General features: G+C 59.2%; 1 pseudogene; it reads left to right on the top strand.

The window, feature by feature from the left end:
• The first annotated feature begins 833 nt into the window (after positions 1–833).
• LOC103345898 (uncharacterized) lies at positions 834–19,329 on the top strand (annotated as a pseudogene).
• The last annotated feature ends 1,423 nt before the right edge of the window (positions 19,330–20,752 follow it).

Raw genomic sequence — 20,752 nt, 5'->3', positions numbered from 1 at the left:
CTGTGTGGCCGGGGCAGCAGCCTGGGCTTGTCCGCCGACAGGGGGCGCTGTGGAGCTGCCAGGCAAGTGTTGATGGTCTCCCGGGAGACTGGGGTCTGCCATGTGGACTGCACAGTTGGCCATGATGGGTGGGGCATCTCAGCAGGAGTCCAGCCAGGCCAGGGACCAGTGCAGGGGCAGCTGGGCCAGACGCCTCCCCTCAGTCCCAGGCTCTCGGGGCACAGCCAGCTCAGCCTCCAAGCTACAGGAGAGTGTGTGTGTGTGTGTGTGTGTGTGTGTGCACGCGTGCATGTTTGTATGTCCATGTGTGCCTTGTGCTTATGTGTACTTGCCAGTGGCAGCCTGCAGGGCAGCTCACACAGAAAGGGCCGTGAGTGGTTTTCAGGACAGAAGGTGGGGTGGGGGCAGGGAGGGGCAGGGCTGGCCCCCATCCCCCTTTCAGAACTGAGTCTGCCCTGGCCAGCCCCACCCAACCGTGGGCAGTGGGCTGTGAGAGCCTGCATGGTTCCTGCCTGTGTGGGCAGTGTACAGCAAGGTGACCTTGCCCCGGGGTCCTGACCCCTCAGGTCACCAACTGCTCCCCAGGGGCACTCAGGGCTCAGGTGTTCTCAGGGCACTGGAGTAGAGGAGGGAGCTGAGGTCCCAGAGACAGCTACGGGCTGAGAGGGCATTGGGAGACCCCAGGGCTGGCCATGGAGTGGGCACTGCAAACAGCCCCCCAGGGGTCCCAGTGGGAAGGGCAGGAGGCAGCTCTAAGCACTGCCTGGTGAACTAACCACACTGCTCCCCCCGAGGTACCGTGAGAACCTAACACGACCCCACCGGGGGCTGCGATGGCCCAGGAGCTTGAGGCCAGACTCTGCCAGAAGGGGAACTGGCACCTGGCCCTGGGAGAGCCCTCACTGGCCATGGCTTTCTACCTGGCGGCCTTCAGCTGCCACACCCCCTCAGCTGTGCACAGCATGAGGAGCGCCCTGACCAAGGCCCAGGGGTGGCCATGCTGGACACCCTGGAGGCCTGGTGCCACGGCAACAGCTGGATCCCCACTGTGCACTGGGATGCATGGCCGTAGTCTCCCTGATGGCCACCCTGGCCTCCGCCTTACTCGGCGCCCTCTGCCCAGACCACCTGGCCGCGGTGCTGCATGGGCTGGCCAGGCTACTGGCCCGCGGGCACCACAAGGAGGTGGCTTTGTGCTATAGCCAGCTGCTGGACTCCCACTCCCAGTCCATGCTGGAGCTGCAACTGAGCCGTGCCCTGGCCTGGGTGCTGTCTGGGGCTCGGGCTGCGGAAGCTGTGGCTGACTACCTGGGTGCCTTTGCCACCAGTGCTGACCACACCCTGGCCTTTGTCCACACCCACCAGCGGCCCTACCTCCCCGCGGTGCTCCACGCCCTGCAGAGCCACATCTCGGAGCTGCGGGGGCTGGGGACAAGGATGGCTGGTGGGTCCTGGTGGCCATGGAGCCTGAGGACACCCCAAGCACCACCCTGTCACCTGAGGCACTGCTGGGAAGTGGCAGCTACGCGGATTGCCTGGCAATGTGCAGCCAAGCCCTTCAGTTGGCCCCCACAGGCTGTAGCCAATGTAGGCAAGCAAGTCTGCCCCTTGGGCGGGGCTGGGGATGCCAACATGACTCGGCAGACCCGCCTCTGCCCTCATGGAGCACCCAGGAAAGAAATCACCAAAACTGGGTCTTTGAGAACCAGCAGGGCTGCAGCTCTGATTGGGGCGGGTTCTCGGAGCAGCTGTCGTGTGAGTCCTCCCAGCTGCAGGAGCAGAACCTGCAGGGGCAGCCAAGGGGGCAGCAGGAGGGATGGGGCAGCCTCAGGGTGGGGGATTGAGGACCTGGATCCTACACGCGTTGCGGGGAGCAGCCATTGGGGGTCTTAGCCTGTGGAGCGGCTAAGCCTCTCTCCATGGTCTCTGGCTGCTGTGCAGAGAATGTTCCAGAAGAGTGGGAATGCAGAGACCCTGGGCCCCGTGAGAGAGGAGGGGTCAGAGCAGGAGGGAGTGGACAGGAGGGTCTGAGGCTTCCCTGGGCCGGCAGCACTGCTGGATTCAGCCCTGGAAGGAGGGGCGTGAGTCAGCCCTGGACCCTGCACTGGGTGAGGCGATGTCAGGGTTCCCAGACCCCCAGGTTGAGACGCTGCTGCCCCTGGGCCTTAGCGGCTCCCCTTCCGGGGGCAGGCACCGTGTGCAGGGGACGCAGCCTGCACTACGACTCCATGAGCTCCTGAAGCTGCGTGGCCACTCCACGCTGGCTCCCAGGTGTGCATGGGACAGCGGCTACACCTGTCTCCAATGGTTGCGGTGCAGAGCCAGCGAAAATGCATCCCAGAGCCTTAAAGCCGTGTCACCGTGAAGTGCTGGAAGACACTGTGAGCCGATCGAGGAACATGCGCTTTGGTGGCTGCCATGGAGCCTGGTGCCATGGGCGGCTCGGTCTGCAGACCAGGCTTCAGAGACAGGGAAAGGTGGAGGGAGACACAGGGCCAGAGGCCTGGAGGGGCCAGTGGCCAGCTACCTCTCACTGAGGGCTTGGCCCCAGCTTAGGGGTCCCGGGGGTGTCCTCACTGGCCCAGCCACTGCAGGTGTACAGGGCCAACAAGAGCACATGGAGCAATCATGGTAGGCTGGGGTGTGTTCCCTGCAGTGTCCATAAGCAAACCCCCATGGTGCTCCCCAAAGGAGGAGCCAGTGAGAGAGACAGGGGAGGGAGGAGGAGGAGCTGGGGTGAGCAGCTGGGTGGAGGAGCAGCTGGGGGAGGAGTACCTGGGGTGGACGAGGACCTGGGGGGAGGAGAGGCTGGGGGGGGAATACGTGGGGGTAGGATTACCTGTGGGAGGGGTATACCTGGAGGGAGGAGTACCTGGGAGAGGAGGAGCAGACAACGGGGAGCCAAGTGTGCTGGGACTCTGCCGGGCTGGGCCATGTCCACCTTGGCTCTGAGGTGGGCAGAGAACCGTGGTCGGCAGGACCCGGGTCACTTGGGGGTGAGCAGCCACCCGCAGGAGCCGGCTCACCCTGAGAGGGCAGCAAGTGCGGCTGCCTATGGCACTTGTGTTCCAGGCTCCAGGTCACTGTCTGAACTGCTGGGAGCACTCAGCAAACCCGACCAGACTAGACCAGACCAGACTGGAACCTGTGCGAGGGTCAGAAGTCCCCTGGCACACAGTTCTGCAGTCTGGGAGGTCACAGCAGGCACCAGGAGCGGCACCAGGAGCGGCACCACAGGCCCGGCAGTGGTGGCCCCAAGAGGGGCTCTGAAACGTCGATCTCATAAAGGGACAAAAGCTGGCTGGATGCACCCCAGAAGCACGGACCCCACCGGACAGGGCAGGGTTGGGGGCCTCCACGTACCACTGCCACGTGTGGGGTGGACACTGGCATGTGTTGTGGAGGCCACGGCAAAGGCTGTTCCCCTGCCCCTGGTGGCACATGGCCACACTGGGCACAGGACGAATGGCAGCAGGTCACAGGCCAAGGGCAGCTCTGACGCCAGTCTCCCGGTGAACATGCGGGCAACACGGCTTCGGCACCTGCCTGCCTTCCATTCAGGGATGTTCCCCAGGAAGTGCAGAGAAGGGAGAGGTGGGCCCCGGGCAGGAGCTGCCTGGCCATGTGACCATGTTAGGCGCTCCACCAATCCAGCACAGCAGACATGACATCATGTGTTTCTGAAGTCCCCTCCTAGGAGCCAGAGCAACTCCCTATTTAAAGGCAGAATTCCAGAGAGAGACAGAGCTTCCATTCACTGGTTCATTCCCCAAATGGCTGCCATGATGCAGGCTGGGCCAGGCTGGAGCCAGGAGCTCCATCAGAGTCTCCCACAAGGTGCAGGGGCCCAAGCACTTGGGCCATCATCCACTGTCCAATGTCAGCAGACATTGCACAGAGAGCCACAAAAATTCTAGATCTGAAACACATCAGAGGTGGCAGAAGAGTCAGTGGACGTGAGGACGGAGTGAGAATTGAGGTGCAGCCCCCGGGTCACACCAGGACACCCCAGGTGTGTGACCTGTGACCCCGGGCCACACCAGGATGCCCCAGGTGTGTGACCTGTGACCTGTGACCCCGGGCCACACTAGGATGCCCCAGGTGTGTGACCTGTGACCCCGGGCCACACCAGGATGCCCTAGGTCTGTGACCTGTGACCTGTGACCCCGGGCCACACCAGGATGCCCCAGGTCTGTGACCTGTGGCCTGTGACCCCTGGGCCACAACAGGAAGCCCCACGTGTGTGACCAGACTCTCAGAAGGAGAGGGGTAAGGAACTCCCCACACCCCAGACCCCTGGGGTCTCCTGGGATGCCGATCCCCGGGATCCGTGAACACATGTACAGCTCGGGCCGGCCTTGCTCTGTGCAGCAGCGACCAACAACAGGGGCTCACGGCTGCTGGCACGAGGCCGGGGCCTCTTGGCAGTGGTGGTAGTCTCAGGGTTGATCTCACACTGGACTCTGGCCGACGTGAAGTGGGGACAGCCACAGCCAGGTGCACATGTGTGCACGTGCCAGGCCTCCTGCCCGCCATGGGGTCTGGGTGTAGAGGATTGCCGCTGCTGCCATTGCTGCTGGGTTTAAAGGTAGCGCTGAGAGCCTGCAGGACTTGGGAGGAACGCCGGGCACAGGGTCGGACAACCGGGCTGGGCCGGGAGCTCTCCTGGGCGCTGAGGGCCCCTCCCATGGAGTATGGCTGGGGGAGACAGAACCTTGGGCTCCTCCTGGCCCTGGGCCTGCTGCGCTGCCTTCCCTCTCACACAGCTCCGTGCACACACGTGTGACGGGGATGTTCGCGGCGCACCAGGCCCGGCCTGACCCACTGGGTCCTCACAAGCCGACCTCACAGGTGTGCCGACCACTGGCACTTCTGGGCCCAGGTGGAAGAGGTCACAGGCAAGGGGACCCAGGAAAGGGTCCAGGGCTCGGCAGCGGCACCGCTGCCTCCTCCTCCCCCCTGGCCTGACAGGGAGATCCAGTCCAGAGAGGCACGGAAGCCTGGGGTCTCCAGGTAGCCCCCAGCAGGCAAGAAACCCAAGGCCCCTCCATGCGCAGTCAGAGCCAGGGCCGGTCCCCCTAGAAACCTCAGTGCTCCAATTCCCTCAGTGACCGCCAGGGGGCGAGGAAGCTCCAGCTCCAGCTCCACTTGGTCTGGGGTGAGGCGGACACAGCGGTACTGGGGTCAGCGCCGCCCACCCCAAGCTGGTTATGGGGTCTGCTTCCCACCCTGCTCTGTCCCTGAGGGGCTTCAAGACCCCCGTATCCTCGCGGCCCCAAGTTCTGGACTGCTGGACGCCAGAGTGAAAGTAACCGCAAGGGGTCCAAAGCCCCAGGGCAGGGCAAGAGGCCTCGGGTGCCACCTCTCAGGGGGTCCCCAACGTCTGTCTGTCCCCTAGGTGAGCGCCTGGCCACCCTGCTGGTCACGCGCGCTGCCGCCGCCTTCTTCCTGGACGGCCTCGCGGAGGACATGCTGCGACATCTGCACGACGCCTTCCGCGAGAGCCCCTCCACCGCGCGCTGGCAGTTCCAGGCCGTGCTGTCCATCCGGGACCAGGAGCGCGTCCGGGCCCAGGCCCAGGAGGCCGCGGACCTGGGCTTCGCCTGCTTCCAGGAGGCCGTGCGGAGCCGCCCCGAGCTCCGCGAAGATGCGGACTGCGAGCTGCTGGCACAGGTGACTTGGGCGCTCTGAATCCTGCTCCACATGGCACCAGCCGGGGCCTAGCCTGCGCTGGGCACCCGCCTGGCCGAGTGCCTGCTGCTGGCCGGGGACGTACCGGATGCCCGGGCTCTGTGCGAGGGCCTTCTGCGGCCCACTGGCCCTGGGGACGCCGCGGAGGACCGCGCTGGGGAGCATGCACAGCTGCTGGGGGAGCATGCACCACTGCTGGCGCTGTGCGGCTTTTGTGTGCTGCACCCCAGGGAAGCACAGGGAGCCTGGGAGGACTTCCCCGCGGTGGTGGAGCAGAGAGGGCTGCACCCGCGGGCTGTTGCGGGTCTGGCCGGCAGCGCCTTCCTGGGCACAATGGATTATGTCACCGCGTGCGGGCTTTGGCCAGAGGAAGCACTGGTTGGCCTCCAAGGCCTTCGTGCCCTGGAACCAGCGCGGGCTGCTGCTGATCATGCTGCAGGAGGAGGGCCGCCAGATGCTGCAGTGCCTGCCCCCGCCCCCCGCCGGGTTGCCAAAGTCAGGCTGCCAGTAGTACCTCCACGCCCCTGCCAGGGCTGCTGTTCCTGTCTGGTCCTGCGAGGCGGCGGCGATGTTTCTTCCTGTTCTGGGCGAGCTCCCTGGACACAGGGGACACCTTGGGCTCTGGGTTGGACACACCCCTCTGCCAGACACTGAGAGACAACAGCACCCGTCACTCCCGGTTCCATTTCCTTCTGGTCCTCCTTTCTCTGTTCACATACCAGTCACAGCGCTGAGCTTGGCTGCGCCAGGTGTGTATCAGGTGTGCACCTGCTCCCACCCGACAGCCCCAGATGTTTTGCTCTTAGTTCCAAGGCCTCTAGGTGGCATCCCCCCTCCCCTCACCATGGAGATGGCCCTGGGGGTGCTGGGTCAGGGAGCAGCTCCCCTGCATGGCCCCTGACTTCAGAAGCCCCTCCCCCCATTTGAGAGACTTAAGGACCCAACGGGTGAATCTCCAGCTGCTGCCATTTGTTCTCCTCAGTTGGGGGGAGGTGTGTGGGAGGTGCTTCAGCGGGCAGGGGGCAGCGGTGACATCAGCACACACACAGATCCTGCAGTCCCCTGCTGGATCCCCGGGGGAGGAGAAACCCTCAGGACCAGGGACTCCCTCCATTCTCTCTGGGAAGTGTCACCATCATCCAGTCTGCCCCCGACCTGCGCCCCTGAGCCCACAGGGCCAAATGGCTCGCTCCTGCTTCTGCAGAACAGAGAACTGAGGCAGAGTCTGCTCAGGGTCAGCCCTCCTGCTGACCCTCTGCCCACCCCCAGGCCTGCTGTCTGAAGAATACCCACCCACGGGGTGGCAGGAGGCTGGAGCCAGAGGCTGGGGTCCAGGGTCAGCCACCAGGAAGGGCAATCAGGGTCCTGCGGTCAGCGCAGCCCGTGAGGGTCCCTCTGGGAGCCCAGTGTCTCCACGGCCCGACCAGAAGGGCTGCACAGGCCAGGTGCACAGGGAGGCCTGTGCACCCCCCCACACCTGTGTGGATGAGAGGTGCGTGGCAGGCCCAGCCTGAGCCACCTTCCCGCAGGGATGCCCGCGGTGTGTACCAGCTGGCCTCATTGCTAATGGAGCTGGACGTCGAGGATGAGGCTGCGCGCCTGCTGGCCACCGATGCCCTGGGCCGCCTGGGCCACCTGGATGACATTCACAGGGCCCTGCAGGCGGCGCTGGCGCAGGGACCGCTGGTGGCCGAGGTGCTGGTGCGGCTGGCGCTGCTGCAGCTTCGCAGGGGCTTCACCTTCAATGCCCACCAGATGAGGAGCCCAGGTGGGGGCTCTGCCCCTGACCCCGTCTTCCGTGCTCCACCTGGCAGGCTGTCCAGGACACAGCCAGGGCAGTTGTCCCCCAGTGGTTAAGGGAGGCTCCCGGCCCTCAGGGCCCTACCTGTCTGGCCCTGCGACCCCTCTGCTCCTGGGTGAGACCCACTCACACCTGCGTGCATGCTCCAGGGGCCACACTCTTGGAACAGGGGCAGCAGGTTAGGTGCGGAGGGGGGGACTTCAGGCTGGGGAGGCCTGGCCAAGGGTCCTGTCTGCCTCTCCCCGGCATCCCCCTAGCCCTGGGGGCAACAGCATCCTGGAACAGGAGCTGCTGGCCAAGGCACTGGAGCATGCATGAGCCGCTGGCAGGTGGCAGCAGGGGGTCTCCTTGGGGACCGCCTCGGGAGGTGGGGTCTGTCCTCCCAGAGCCTTCCTGCTTTGTTCCTGGCTCTGAGCTTGAGGATCTGGGAGCCTTCTTCCAACTCCAGCTGGCAAGGTGTTCACCTGTGTGTGGGAGCCTGGCGACCCTGAGACCCCCACCCCAGCCGCGCGAAGGCATAGCAGAGCCACACCCTGCACTTTCTGGGCTCCAATCCAGGGGCGAGTTGGGAGCACCCCCAGAGTCTCGGGAGCACGAGGAGGATCGGGCAGCCGTGCCTGAGGGGCTGCAGTGACCGGCTCCCCCTGCAGCTGGTGAAGAGGCTTGTCCAGGCCAGGGACACTGCCTGCCACCAACGCTGAGAGATGAGGGGTGGACGCCAGGACTCACCTGCAGGAGGAGGGGATCCCACCCCAGTGGCCTGGGAGACTGGATGCAGCGAGCCCCCTCCTTGGAATGTGAGACCGCCTGGAGGAAGCCACGGAGAGAGACGGAGACCCGAGCGGACCGGCAACAGTCCAGGGCCCCATCTGGGGCGTCCGAGACCCCCAACCAGGAAAGGCTTTGTGCCTGGTGGATTTCCCCGCGAAGCACCGACATTTAGAGAGACCCACAGAGGAGGGAGAGACCCTGACCCCAGAGCCAGGCAGGCGCCCCCTTCAGAAAGCAAGTGGGAAATGGCGCAAAGAACAAAAAAAGCAAAGCTCATGCAGACTCTGCATAACACGCGTTTTCAAGGACTGCTGAAGCCCTCCTGCAAGACCCCTACACCTAGCACGGGGCCCCCGAGCCCCCCGGGCCCCAAGGTCATCTTCTACACCTAGAGGTGCTGACCACGGGACCCCGCCCAGGGTAGGCAGGTGGGCCTCGGCCCCCCAAGCCCCGAGGTCTTCTACACTTAGCACAGGGCCCCGCCGGGGGGCGGTGCCCTCCGTCTCCCAGAGCCCCCAGGCAGAGGCCGGCTGTGGCCATGGCCACCCAGCCCGTGCCCAGGGCGGCGCCTTTGACCAGGTGATGGCAGGGTGTGCTCTGGGGGCCGTGTCCAGCCTTGTTCAGGGGCTCTGGGTAGCTCACTTCAGGATAGAGGCCGGCGAGAGATCCCTTCTGGTGCCCAGTAGAAATGGGGTGGGCGGTAATGGGGTTCATTGTCATGGCCAGAGTGCGGCAGGCAGGGCAGCCCCTCCAGACGGAGTCCCACCCCCGCCCGCCTCCCTTCCAGGAAGCCGTGGCCGACATCATCTCTGCCCTGAAGCTGGACCCGGCCGCTGTGGTCCCTGAGCTCCACTCTCTGAGGCGCGACGCCCAGGGCCTCCTCGAGCAAGGCCTGCACGCTCACTGCTGGGCGCTGCTGAGCCGGCCCCTCCAGGAGGACGACGCCCAGGGCCTTCTGGCCGCTGGGGAGGCACTGGTCCAGATGGACGGCGCACAGCCCAGTGGCACCTGCTGCTGGCGGACGCCCTCATGGCGCTGGGTATGCCCGGCCTGCGCCACCCTTTGACCTGATCCGCCGGGAAAGCGACCCTGGACGGCAGTGACTTCTGAGGCCTCAGCCATGACCACTGACCTCCCTCTGTGCCCCGCGGAGGTCCGGCCCTGCCCGGGTGGCCTTGCCCCACATCTCCCTTGTGCTGTGCCAGCAGCTTCCTGAGAGCGGTGTCCCTACTTCCGGTTCTGCTGGGGCTGGTGTGGGGACCACCCCTTGCTGTGACCATGGGGGAGAGGCAGGGGCTGTGCAGCAGGTGAATCCGCGTGCCTCTGCTCGCAGACCCTCGCCCACGCCCACACACCCCCTCCCACCCCCACAAGCAGCTATGAGGCAGCCGGTGCCCGTCTGCAGGGGCCCTGCACGCCGCTCAGGAGTCCGCGGCAGCCCGGGCGGGGCCTGCTCCTGCTGAAGCAGGGAGACTTGCGGGCCGCGGCCCGAGACCTGCAGGGCCTGGCCAAGCAGGATGCCGCGGACCTGGGCTTCCTGCTGCGGCTGCTGGAGGCCTCCCAGCAGCAAAGCCTCGCCCAGGTGTGCCCGCGGGGTGAGCGTCGCGTGTGCGGTGCGCGCGAGCAGCATCACCAGCTGGACCCGGGTCTCCGGCCGGCCGCTACGGCCAAGGGCCTCTGGGCTCGCTCGCAGGGGGCGTAAGCCTCCGGGGGGGCCGAGGGAGACCCCTCGGAGCCCGCGCTGCACCAAGCCCGCCTCGTGCAGGGCGGTGCCACAGCTTCTCCCGGGCCTGCGCATGCCGGGGGCTCCCGCTGCCTCAACCAACAGCACCCGATGGTGGGCTGGGTACCGGAGCCCGGATCCGGGAACACGCGCAGGGGTCAAGGCTCTGATGTGGGGCCGGGCGGGGCCTCTGGGGCTGGAGACGGGGCTGGGCGGGGTACTGAGCGGGTACTGGGCGGGGGGGGGGGCGCTGGGCTGGGCCTCTCGACTTGGGGAGCATGCTGGGGGCCTCTGGGCATGGAGGCGGGGTCTCAGAAATATGATAAGCACCTGGCAGGGATCCCTTGGCTCTAGGAGGAACTGGGCGGGGCTTCTGAGCTCAGAGGCAGGGCTGAGGCAGCATCTCTGAGAAGCTGCGGGCTTGCCTCTGGAGTCCAAGAGGCTGCTGAGCGACGCGAGCAGAACCGGAAGTAGCAGTTCCCCACTTCCGGTGGCTGGCGGCCGGTGCCCCCCACTCGGTCTGCGCACTCCTCCCGCTGCACACCCAGCCCAGCTGTGTGGGGCCTGAGCGCGCCCTCCGGGCCGGGCCGCAGTCTGGCGCGGGGTCTCTGTACAGCCTCTCCCGGGAGTTCATGAGCCCAGGAGGGTGACCGAGGGGGCTTCAGCTCGGCCTGGAAAGGAAGGCGCCGGCGGCATGGCCGGAGCTGGGCACTCCCCGCCGGCCCTGCCGTCCGGAGGGTGAGGTGGGGCCGGGAGTGGCTGAAGCGCCGAGGCCTGGTCAGCAGCCTGCTCGTCTGCTGCTCCTCCGCACGCGGAGGAGCCGCACCGGACCGGGCGCTTGTTGTTCCCTTTTTTTACAAGTCCTTTCTATAGTAAAGTAAGAATAAGTAAACAGCAAACTCCCAAAGCAAGAATGAGTAGAGAGAAATGAGAAAGAACGAAGTAACGAACTTCCCCGCGAACTCTCCAACGCACTCTCCAACCAACCCACACCACCATGCCGTCTCTCTCCTCCTATATAGTCCTCTCCACCAATCCCAACTTGGCTGCCCACACGCCGAGCACGCCGCTCTCCTCCAATCAGGAGCAGCTCCTGCAGCTTGTCAAGTTGGTGAGAGGCAGCTGGGTAGAAGCTGTTCACTTCTCTCCCAGCGCCATATTGTGGGAGAGCAGATGCATAGAATAAATCTTAATTCCAGTAACAGTATAGTCCGAATTGCTCCCCACAGATCCCCCTTTCTTTTTATTTTTTGGCATTGATACGCGCCTGTGTAAAGTTCAGTGTGATCTTCATGCTATTGACTCTTGTTTGTCGTGCTACTTCAGAGTTTGTTGAAAAATGTCCCGTATTCCAAAGATCTCAGGGATTGGTTATTCATTGTTTTCTTCCTCAAATGGAGTTTTCTTCTTCTAGATCTTCTGCTGGCAGGTTTATCAACCGAATTCTTCTCTCAGGGGTCCATATTGGTTGTGCCGCACCCTGTGGAAAAAAACAAACGGCGCCTCGTACTCTTCTGAGTAAGGGGAACGGGCCTTTCCATTGGTTGTCCTGTAAATCCTTCCACATTACCCACTGTATTGATTCCTTATCAGCTGATTGAGTATGCATTTCTGCAGGTGTTTTACCGTTCTTTTTCTTGTTCAAAAAATTAATTGTATAAAGAGCTAGGGCCAAGACGTCCTTGTTGGATGTGGCCATTTCCCCTATTCCCCCTTTTTGTTTAATTATTAAATTTTTTAAATATAAGTGAGCGCGTTCTACCACAGCTTGCCCCTGTGGATTGTATGGAATACCGGTAATATGGGAGATTCCAAATTCTTTCAAAAATGCAGCAAAACGCTTTGATGTATACGCTGGGCCGTTATCTGTTTTGATCACATGAGGAACTCCCCAGGCTGCAAAAGCCTGCAAGCAGTGTTGGATTACTTGTTGTACTCCTTCTTTATTCATGGCTGTGGCCATAATTACACCTGAGTATGTATCTACAGTGACGTGAACACAGCTTTGTCGCCCAAAAGAGGGGATATGTGTAACGTCCATCTGCCAGATATGTCCTGGTTTAAGGCCACGGGGATTGGCTCCCGCAGGAATCTTTGGAACTATGGTAACAACGCACTTTTCACAGGATCTAATGATATCTTCTGCTTGCTTGCGGGGAATATTAAATTTAAAACTTAAAGTGTGGGTGTTAACATGCCATTTAGAGTGATATTCTTTAGCTTGTTCCAAAGCGGTGCATGCAAGCAAGAATCTTGAATAGTGATCTGCCATCATGTTTCCTCGAGTAAGTGGGCCAGGTAAATTAGAATGAGCTCTTATGTGGCCTATGTAAATAGCATGCTCTCTTTGATTTAATAACCCCTGAATTTCACTTAGATAAGAATAGACTGAGGAGGATTTAAGAATAAGGCACTGTGTAGCGAGCATCTGAACTGCATTCACCACATATGCACTATCAGACAAAATATTCATGGGTGCACTCTCTCTGCGTAATACTGTTGCGATAATAGCCAATTCTGCATGTTGTGGAGAAGGGGATGCTGTTAAAACAAAATATCGTTGATTGTTAAATATAGCTGCTCCTGTTCCGCCTTTAGCTCCATCCGTAAATACGGTAACTGCCCCTTGAATTGGATCCCTTCGCACCTTCTGCACCCGTTTTATTGAAACCTGTGTGCAGAAGTTAACAAATGGATGGCGAGGGTAGTGATTGTCAATCTCTATTTGTAGAATGAGAACTATGTATGCCCATTGCCAGCATTCCCTTGTAAAGGCTTCTACTGCCTCTTGAGCAAAGGGAACTACACATCGCTTTGGAGTCTTCCCCGCCATTTCTGTCACCTTTTTTATTGCTGTTAATATTAAATCAGCCACTGCAATGCCTTGGGAGTATAGTACACGCGGTGCATGTGAATGTGGGTATACAAACAACAAGGGTCCTCCTTGCCAAATGACTGCGAAGGGATACAGCTGTTCCATAAAAATTAATATTTCTAGGGCTTGTTGTGGATCACATCTTTCCATCTGCATTGCTTTAATTTGTTTTTCAATTTTCTGTAACGCCAAGCGGGCTTCTATTGTCAGTCTACGAGGGGAATCAAGCTGGGCATCTCCTTCTAAAATATTGAATAATGGCATCATATCTTCGGTAGTTAATTTACAATAGGGCCTCAACCAATTTAAATTGCCACATAATTTTTGGAAGTCATTAAGGGTCTGTAACCCATCTATTGCAATTTCAAATTCTAATGGGGTTACCTTTTCAGAAGTTACTTTAAGTCCTAAGTACTGTACTACTTCCCCTTTTTGTATCTTCTCTGGCGCTACTTGTAACCCAACTTTTTCCAAATATAATAGCAGCAGCTTATATGCTTCCATTAGGTGACTTTCACTTTCAGCCGTTATTAACAAGTCATCCATGTAGTGTAAAATTTGTACTTTTGGGCACTGTTGACGAACCGGCTCTACTGCCTGGTCAACATATAGCTGGCATATGGCAGGACTGTTAGTCATTCCTTGGGGAAGCACCTTCCATTCATATCTTTTGTCGGGACCTTGATGATTAATGGAAGGTACGGTGAAAGCAAACCTCTGAGTGTCTTGTTCATGTAGAGGTATGCTAAAAAAGCAGTCCTTCAGATCGAGTACTATTAGTGGCCAATGCTTTGGGATCATAGTAGGAACCGGGAGTCCGGGTTGCAATGCCCCCATGGGTTGCATCTGCTGATTAACAGCCCGTAAATCATGCAACAACCGGTATTTCCCTGATTTTTTCTTTATCACGAATATTGGCGTATTCCATGGGGAGGTTGATGGTTGCAAATGGCCTGCCTCTAATTGTTGTGATACTATATCATTTACCGCAGCCAACTTTTCCTGGGTAAGGGGCCACTGTGGTATCCACTTTGGCTTGTTGTCCAGCCATGACAATGGCAGCGGCTGCATCTCAGTGGCCCCCACGAAAAACCCGTGTCCTGTCTTTTAAAATCGCCTATGGGCTGGGCTAGGTTCCTTCTGCCTTCTCTGGAGCCTAATCCTCTCTCCTGATATCCCTTTTTATACATAATACGCCGTCCTGTAGAACTCTCCAATTGATCCTCATTTGTTAACGTCAGTCCCAATTGTTCTAAAATGTCTCTTCCCCATAATGTGATGGGGAGTGCACTAACATAAGGTTGCACATTTCCCTTGTTCCCTTCTTGATCCTGCCAATGAAGCACCTGAGCACTCCTTGATGGTGTCATGGCCGCACCTAGGCCTACTAAAGTATTATCTCCTGGCTGAAGGGGCCATGACTTCGGCCAATCATTTTCCGAAATTATACTTACATCCGCACCTGTGTCTAGCAGGCCCTGAATCGACTTTCCTCTAATGGTTAAGGTCCACAGAGGTCGATCTGCTAGAGATAGGGACAAGGCTGCAAATTTCTCCCCTTGGGGTCCATGAACGTCCTGCGCTCCAATCATGATCAGTATTTGAGCCACAGGTTCTTCTGGTTTGATTTGAATAATACCCTTTGTAGATTGTATTAGCACTTTTAACTTATCAAAAGGTAACTGAATGACTCCGGTGATGACCATTAGGCCTCTCAAAGCATTTGTTTCTTTTCCTACGATTATTCCAAGTCCGTTATGCTCCGCTGAAATTGTTTCTGCCCTCACCTCTATGGCTTGTGGCCCCATTTGAGGTGTCAGTACCGAATATTCGGTGGCTCGTAACTCTGCGCGGTAAATATTTGGTTTTGGGACCGTGGCACCCACCGATTGTTTTGGCCCCGGGGTGCAGGGGCCCACATTCCGTTTTTTTGCTGTTGACCATATACACCTGATCTTCTTATGGGGCCCGGCTCATTTGGCATCCTCTGGGGATTGCCTGCGCTGTTTATTTTAAAGTAACATTCACTGACCCAATGATTTCCTCTTCTACAGCGTGGGCAAAGGCCTGGTCTTCTCGAGTTCTCTATGCCCTGCCGATCTCGGGCTGGAAATCTGGCCCTACATTCCCTCATTAGATGCCCTTCTCGACCACATCTAAAGCATATACGTCCCCTCATGTTCTGTCTAAATTGTCGGGTTACTGCTACTGCAGCATGTGATCCAGAAACTACATCATCCATGACATCCCTACAGATTTTCAAAAAGGTAGGGATGTCCTTATGCTGCCATGGTCTAAGAGCTTCCCGACATGTTTTATTGGCCTGTTCATACGCCAATCTTTTGACTAAGGGCATTGCTTCTTCCACGGTTTCGAAAATGTTTCCTGCTGCTTCCATTAATCGGTTCACGAAATCAGCGTAAGGTTCGGTAGGGCCCTGTACTATCTTAGTTAGGCTGTGTCTTACTTCTCCTTTTCTGGGTATCACCTTCCAGGCTCTTCTTGCTATCTCTCTCACCTGTAAGAGGACAGCTGTTGGTAATCGGGCCTGCTCATCGGGACAGGCAAATCGCCCTTCTCCATTTAACATTTCCTCATCCCATGCTTGATTCCCTGTTTGATAGTTCTGCTTTGAATATTCTCGCGCAAATTCTTTATAGGCAGCTAGCCACAAGAGGAAGTCACCCCCGCCTAACACCGCCTTTACTAAGTTTCTCCAATCCTCAGGTATTAGGCCTTGCTGCCCGATGTTATCAAGGATTGCCTGAGTGTAACTTGCATGGGGCCCATACAATTGTACTGATTGCTGCAACTCTTTAAGTAATTTATGGTCAAGAGGCGTCCATCCCCTGTTTCCCTGTGGATCCTGAATTACAGGAAACACCTGGCCTGGTTCCTGGTACTGCTCCCAAGCAGGTTTTCTATAAACAGCTCCCCTTTGCTTGTTTTCGGTTCTTGGCCTTTCTAGCTCCTCCTGCATACCTACTCCCTCCATCACTCCTTCTTCCTCCCACTCTTCTTCAATCTCATGGGGAAAAAAGGGGCTTTTCTTTACAGGAGGAAACTTTGGTAGTACCAATGGGCGATACCGGGGTGGTGATTCATCCTTTATGGTTGAATTTGCCAGCCTTGTATGGCCAGGCATCTCTCTCGGGGGCGAGGTTCCCTCCTCAGCTTCCTTCTCCCCCCCATAAGCTTCCTGGCTCTCTAAATCCTTCTTTGATTTTCTTCTCACTTGTTTGTTACAATAGTTGCTCGCCTGGCTGCCCTGCCATAATTCTTCCTGCATTTCACTCCCCTCATTAAGCAACAACTCGATCCCTTCCGTGGGGTTCTGAAGCACCTGATCAACGAGTTGCCACAGCTTCAGCACTTCTATCGGTTCCCCAGCCTCGTGCATTTTCCGTCCCACCTGCCTCCACTGCTGTGGAAACCAGGGGGACGTCTCTACGATTGCTCTTACGAATGCATGAATTTTCCTCCCCCCTCGTTTCCCTTGCTTAGAGGAAAAGCTGCGAGGAGGTGGGGAGTAGGAAGAGAGAGAGAGAGAAACCATATTTAGCCCATAGATGATCTTTAGGGAGAAACAGAGGATGGTGCCCAGCAGGAGGAAGAGGTAGCCAGTGGGCAAAGAGTAGCCAAAGAACTCCATTGTCTGTACCGTCTGTGACATGTTGGAGCAGTGAGCGTAATGGAAGACCGAGTCTCCCAGACGTTCCCAGTTAATACCTCCTTCCTAGCTTCTAATTTTCTTCCCCCGCGGCTTTTTTCCTAGGTTCTGACTAGCTTTTCACCGGCACTCTTTCCGTCCGGCCTTCCCCTAGGCTCTTTGCTAGTCTCTCTCTCCAGTAATTTCCCACTTCTTCCCGGTCTTTCCCTCCTAGGTTTCCTATCCGAGTCACGGCACCACTTGCTGCTCCTCCGCACGCGGAGGAGCCGCACCGGACCGGGCGCTTGTTGTTCCCTTTTTTTACAAGTCCTTTCTATAGTAAAGTAAGAATAAGTAAACAGCAAACTCCCAAAGCAAGAATGAGTAGAGAGAAATGAGAAAGAACGAAGTAACGAACTTCCCCGCGAACTCTCCAACGCACTCTCCAACCAACCCACACCACCATGCCGTCTCTCTCCTCCTATATAGTCCTCTCCACCAATCCCAACTTGGCTGCCCACACGCCGAGCACGCCGCTCTCCTCCAATCAGGAGCAGCTCCTGCAGCTTGTCAAGTTGGTGAGAGGCAGCTGGGTAGAAGCTGTTCACTTCTCTCCCAGCGCCATATTGTGGGAGAGCAGATGCATAGAATAAATCTTAATTCCAGTAACAGTATAGTCCGAATTGCTCCCCACACTCGTCCCTCGGTTGGTTCGCTGCCTTCCCGGCTTTGGGTCACAGAGGCCGGTGGGCCGCTGTCCTGGGGGCGGGGACAGCCTGCGGAGGCCAGCGGGAGGGGCTGCAGAGCCAGCTGGGACGCAGGGAGCACGGGGAGGGGGCCCCAGAGGTGGGCGGCGCTGGGCGCGGGCTGGGCAGACCCAGGCTCTCTCCCTCCCTCCCTCTGAGCAGGCCGCTGCCCGGGAAGCCAATGCCCTCCTGGACATGGGGCGGCTGCGGCAGGCGCTGGGCTTCAGCTCCCTGGCCGTGCTGGCTGGTGGTGGGGGCACCTGCCACCTGCGCCTGCGTGCCACCTGCCTGGCCCAGCTGCGGGAATGCGACCTAGCCCTCAGGGACCTGGACCAACTGCTCCAGGAGGGTGCAGGTGATGGGGACCTCCCGCGGTGGGCGGAGGACCTCTGTTCTGAAGGCCACCTGCTGCTGAGCTTGGGGACGAGGTGGGGGCCGCGGCGGCCTTCAGCCGGGCCCTCACGCTGGCACCTGCCCCTGCCCAGAGCAGCCTGTGGGGTCAGCCGGGCCGGACCCCCACCATCCGCTAGTTCCTGCACCAGGGGCAACGCTGCCTGGAGCAGCAGCGCCACGCAGAAGCCTGGACAGCAGCCCAGAGCGGCCTCCTGGTGGACCCCAGCCACCGCGGCCTGAAGCGGCTGAAGGCCAGAGCCCAGAGAGGGGTGGACTCGGGCTGCTGGCTGCACTGACCCAGCCATGGCGCCCTGTCATCTTCAGCCTCGGGGTATCGCCCTCGCGGCACCCCAGATCAGGAGGAGCCTGGCACCAGGGTGGGTCCCAGTGGGATGACCAGCCTCCATCTTTTTGGCCCCGGGAGTAAAGGGACAGCTTCCTGGGAGGGTCGTCCCAAGGCTGGGGACCCTGGCGCACGCCTAGAGCTGGGAGGCTGAAGCAGCAGCCCAGGTCTCGCCCAGGACCAGGCCACGCCCTCATGCTGTGCCTGGAAGCCCCTCTTTGGGCCTGAAGCTGCCTCCCACCTTGGCCCTGGCCTGAGTCTCAGGGCTGCTGCTGAGTGCTTTCCTGGAAGTCACTCACGGGGCTGCTCCCCATCTCGGGCCATGGGGGGCCCAGTGAGCCTGAAAATCCTGAGTGGACCCTGCTTGGTGCTTCCCTGGAGCTGCAGACAGCAGGGGACTAACCGTCCAGGCAGGCTCTTGCTTCCTGCCGAGGAGCATGGAGACCCCTCCCAGGCAGGTGGGGGAGCCCAGCCGTGCCCTGTCTCTGCCCATGCTGCAGCATGAAGAGGTGCTGGCAGACCAGACCCCAAACCCCCTCCCAGGCCGCCTGCCCCAGTCTCTGCCTGCTCCTCCCTTGGGCATGAGCCACAGCGCCCCCACCCCTCACCTCCTGTTATGCACCTGTCCCACCCCAAGCAGCAAAAGTGGCCCTGGGGGTCAGCAGCCCCACCCTCGTCCCCTTTGAGTGCTCCCGGCACCTGCTGGGCTCTGACCACAAGGACAGGGGCTACAGGGACAGTGCCTCCCACTGTGAGGATGAGGGGACCGTGGCGGGGGGGAGCTCCACTGCCTCTCTCCTCTCCGCCTCCCCACTCAGAAGCTCCCAGGAGGCCTTGGCGAAGTTTCCTGGGGCACCGTTTTCACCAAGTTTTTCCTCCAGTGTCCACTGTCCTCCTTCTGTGTCCACCATGTGCTCGTGGGCTCTACAAAGATGGCCTAACAGTGCGAGGAGCCAGGGATGGGGCCAGGTTCTGGTCAGTGCCCAGGCAGTGAGGTGAGGGCAGGTGCCGAGGGGCCGGGCAGCCGTGCCTCTGGCCTTGTCCTCCCCACCCTGGTGTCCTGCCCTGTCCATCCCTGGGAGGCCATCAGAGCTTGGCTGCTGGGGTGCAGACACCCGACCTGCCCAGCCCCTCCCACCCCAGGGGGCAACAGCACCCTTGGCTCATCTGGCAGCGGAGGCACCGGGCTACCACCAAGTGTCAGGTTGAAGCCCTCACCCCCCAGGGGGTGGGACTGGGAGGTGATAAGTGGTGGGACTCACGGGGGAGAGGACATGGCTGTGCCCTCCTCAGAGTCTGCTGGAGCCTTGGCCTAGAACCCCAGCCTCCAGACTGAAATAAACTCCTGTGCATTTTCAGATATAAAACTTAGTTTTGTTCATTTAGTTTCTGTTTAAGCACATTCTATAATATAACAGTGCCACTTAAGAAAGTAAAGCCCTACAGGTGTCTGTGGGGAGCAAACCGGACTAGACTGTTACTGGAATTAAGACTTATTCTATGCATCTGCTCTCCCACAATATGGCGCTAGGAGAGAAGTAAACAGCTTCCGCACAGCTGCCTCCAGTTCAACCAATTAACTGTAGGACTTGCTCCTGATTGGAGAGCAGCGTACTCGGCGTGTGGGCAGCCGAGTTGGGATTGGCGGAGGAGGACTATAAAGGAGGAGAGAGACGGCATGCACCAGTAACATCTATGGGGAACATCTAAGGGAACCCGTGCAGCCCCCGAGAGACCCGGCCGGCGGTGTGCCGCTCCCCTGCGGAAGTGGGGAATGCGGCCAGGGGGAACTGCCCTTCCACGGAGGTGGAAGGGATAGTAGCCAACCCGGGAAGAACCAGCAGCAAACCCGGGGAGGGCCGAGCAGACGAAAGAACAGCGCAGGGTCCTGTGTCGTTCCTCCACGAAGAGGGGGAGCGACATAATGGTGCCGTGACTCGGATATGAAGCCTAGGCAGGGTTTAGTGTTGCTCCTCCACGAAGAGGGGGAGCGACATAATGGTGCCGTGACTCGGATAGGAAACCTAGCTCGGATAGGAAACCTAGGACGGATATGAAACTTAGGAGGGAAGAAATGACTCGGATAGAAAACCTAGGAGAGAAGAAACGGGAAGAAGTGGGAAAATACTGGAGAGAGAGACTAGCGAAGAGCCTAGGGGAAAGCCGGACGAGAAAGGTGCCGGAAGAAGCTATTGAAAGCCTAGGCATAGACTTGGATATGGACTGTGGGAAAGAAGTTAGGATTTGAAAGCGAAAGTGAAAGCTTTCATAGACTCGGATGCGGACTATGGCGGGGAAGCTAGGAGATTGAAAGCGAAAGTGAAACCTATAAGAAGCTTGGACTCGGATACGAACTGTGGGGAGTAGCCAGGAGAAATGAGAGGAATATTGTTGGAAGAAAACTTAGGGAAACATACCGGGTAGAGAAAAATGTTAGGGAAATTGAAGCCGCGGGGGGCAGGCCGAGGCGGAAACGGAAGCCACTTTGGGATTCTCAAGTTAGCCCGGGAATAGGGGGCGAAAAGTTGAAACCAGAAGCTGAGACGCAAGCCAGGTTGGGATCCGTCTGATTAGCCCGGGGAGCAAAGGACGGGAAGCCAAACCGTGGGGCGGAGACGTACGCTGGGTTGAATTCGCCAGGCTAGCCCGGGGAACTTGGATTGAATGCTAGTGGTGGAGACGCAAGCTACGCTGTGTTACTCGCGGAAGCCGCCGCGTGCAGAGAGAGCACGGGGCGTGAATAGATAGGGAACGCTGGCG

The sequence above is a fragment of the Oryctolagus cuniculus genome, chromosome 7, assembly GCF_964237555.1.
Source record: "Oryctolagus cuniculus chromosome 7, mOryCun1.1, whole genome shotgun sequence".
In the NCBI taxonomy this organism is placed as follows: domain Eukaryota; kingdom Metazoa; phylum Chordata; class Mammalia; order Lagomorpha; family Leporidae; genus Oryctolagus; species Oryctolagus cuniculus.
This window is presented reverse-complemented; position numbering and strand designations above follow the sequence as displayed.